We start from the raw sequence: 3203 nt of genomic DNA, 5'->3' as shown, positions 1-3203 counted from the left end.
AGAAGAACAGAGTGTGCAAGACACACAAATGTTGAGTGTTAGCCCTCCAAATGATAGTAATGTAAGTATAGAAATTACAATTGTCAAGGATGTTCCTGATGTTTCAGCTCAAACATTAATCCTCTAAATAAAAAAGATCTAAAAATGATACTAGACCAATCTACACTACAAGCAAGGTTGTGTGAAAATCCAGTATTGGTTAGCGTAGATGAGATTCAAAAGGTAGTAGCTGATATAACAAGGGACAAGGTGAATACACAAGAACAACCTTCTACCATCCCTTTAGTTAGTAGTGATCATCCTTTGATTCAAACATCAGTAGACACATCTGCAAAGGTTGACACAAGCATGAAAGTTAATATAGTTGAGCAAAGATAGACATTAATCAACCAACTTGATGCACAAACACAAGGTGCAAGTTAAATCATTGTTACAAACAAAAATATATATAAAAAGAGTGAGGATACACTAAAGATGAAGGAGCAAGAGGCCATCCAAGCATTGATAACTTTACCAACATCTAACACATCTCTTACAAAAATCCTTCAGAAGCCAAGCACAATAGCTGTACCATTGCAAATCTCAGCACCAGGTTCAAGCTCTTCAAAAGTGGATAAGGTAATTCACTATGGTGACATCACTTTAGATGAAGAGATAGTTATTAATAATTATGATTATGATAAAATTACTATAGAGAAAATAGGAATTTTTCAACAAGCTTTGGAAAAGAAGAAGCATCAAGAAATGCTTAGAAAAGAGTATAGGCAAAAGCAAGCACTGCAAGAAATTAACGCTAGTACATTCGGGGGTCATTTTTGACCAAAATTTTTGATCAAAGGCCATATTGGCCTATCATTTCATGTTTTTTTAAGTTTTTATCCCCGAGTTGGTCAAAATTTTGACCAAACTAGGGTTTTATGCCTGAGTTGGTAGAAAATTTGACCAACGCGAGTTCATAACCAAAAAAATGGAGAAAATTTCCACAAGGTCTTTTAGAGGTAAAATGTTTGAACACTAAATTTTTTATAGTGGCTGAGTGGAGAACAAAGATAATTCTTCAAGATGCTCAGTGTGCTTTTGTTTGCATTCACCTACCAAAACCTATCCTCCGTGCATTCACTTGCCCTCTATGAGTGTTCATTATTGCTGATCAGGGAATACATTTGTAGCAGGCTACAGTTTAGGTATTTGTCATTTTGGACAAAGAATATCTTTAGCAAGTTCCATTTTGCATTTCTAGATCAATCTCCTTGCTCTTTGTTTTATGTATTTTTCTCATATCTTGTATTAGTTGTACATATTTTATGAGATAACCTGAGTAGACTATAAGCAGATTGTGTGTTGTTGCTTCATGATAAGGATTTAGTTTATGGTGCCCTTATGTTTGCTATTGCTACAATTGGACTTGTTGTAAATATTATCATGATTTTCTTGCTTGGTCATGGCCATGATCATGATCATAATCATGGCCATACTCACAGTAAAGGGCATGATCATCATAATCACGGGCATGATCATGTTGAGAAAGCTAAGCACAACCATAATCCTAAAGTTAAGCATGCTCATGAACATGCCCATAATCAAAAAGATGTCAACGAATGTGGTGCTCATGAACATGGTCACCATGACCATGAAAAAATGGACCTTTCTAAACCTTTTCTTCATGATGTAGAAGGGGAAGAGCATTCAACTCATGATAATAATGCCCATTTAGAGGGGGATAGTGTTACTTTGAATCATGATGTGGTAGGGAAAGAGAAAGATGGTCATTCAAGGTTCAATATAAATGTGCAAGGTGCCTACCTTCATGTTGTGGGGGATTTGATTCAAAGCATTAGTGTCATGATTGGAGGAGCAATCATTTGGATATATCCCCAATTGTAAATTATTGATTTGATATGTACACTTTTCTTCTCATTAGTTGTACCAAGAACCACTATAAAGATGTTGAGAAGTGCATTGGAGGTTTTGATGGAGAGTACACCCCATGAGATAGATGCTAGGGAGCTTGAAGAAGGGTTGTGTTCAATTCCAACTATTTTAACAATGCATGAACTACATATTTGGGCCATTATAGTTGGGAAAGTCTTACTCACATGTCATGTGAGGATTTTGGTGGATGCAAATTCTAAAATGGTTCTTCATAGGATAAAAGCCTATATTGAGAATGAGTACAAAATTAGTCATATCACGGTGTAGATTAAGAGAGAGAGAGAGATTTGATAGACATTTATGTGTATAAATATCATCTTTTTATCTGTAGTGGTTCCATATTTAATTGTGGTTCCTATTCATGTACTTTGGTTTTCCTCCAAGTTAGAACTTGCATTTGATTTGAAATTAAAAAGATGGGAAATGTGCCCTGCAATTGGGGAAATTTCAATAGCTATTTGTTTGATCATTTCATTGGATGTCTATGTTTTTAATTCATATTATTCTACAACTTGAATATGTAGGCCATGCTTTGTTGGAGATTGATACACAAGTAGGAAGTAGATGCAATTTTAAAACTCACTAAAAAGCATTGTTCCATTGTGAACATGATTTTTGTAATGAATATGTTAATGCCACATGTTGCATTCTCTAGTTTTGAAGTTCATTTACATAAAGAAAATATTTATACAATGCCTTATTTGTTACTAAGGTAGGACAAGATGTGATAGCAGATTTCATATACTGTAAAACAACTGTAGTTTCTAGCTTGTCATCCATTCCTTTCATCTAAGGATTTTTTGATATGAAAGTTACTAAATCGGCATGTTGTATTGCAAGCATTGGAGTTGAATTTCTAAATTCCCAATGCATTGGCAATAAGGTTGATAAGTTATTTTCTAACAACCATTTGCAAGAAAATAATGACGAATTATCTCACACTAATGAGAAACTCTAATTTGAACCTCTATGAACATTCAAATTTGTTTAGGATATCTTCCAATCTTCTGAGAATTGAAGCTTGAATCAATGAGACATATCAAGTGCCAAGTTAAATAGAGTAGCTAAGATACTTATATGGGTAGCATCTAAGACCCAAGTTTACATGTTTTAGAAGATAATGCAAGCAACACTCTTCAGCTAATGGGAATGAAGAAGTGGGTATTCTTCTACCATATTGAAGGATCTAAAGTAGTTTTTTAACTTGTTGGAACTGAATGCAAGTGACTATTCTTTCGATTAAGATAGCAAATCTTGCAGTCCATGATATT

The 3203-nt window shown here is 34.3% G+C and overlaps 1 pseudogene; it reads left to right on the top strand.

Moving 5' to 3' along the window:
- Positions 1-474: 474 nt before the first annotated feature.
- LOC149556027 (uncharacterized) lies at positions 475-2223 on the top strand (annotated as a pseudogene).
- The last annotated feature ends 980 nt before the right edge of the window (positions 2224-3203 follow it).

Source organism: Cupressus sempervirens, chromosome 5 (genome assembly GCF_028749045.1).
Source record: "Cupressus sempervirens isolate cs-2001-9-10 chromosome 5, ASM2874904v1, whole genome shotgun sequence".
NCBI classification, from domain to species: domain Eukaryota; kingdom Viridiplantae; phylum Streptophyta; class Pinopsida; order Cupressales; family Cupressaceae; genus Cupressus; species Cupressus sempervirens.
This window is presented reverse-complemented; position numbering and strand designations above follow the sequence as displayed.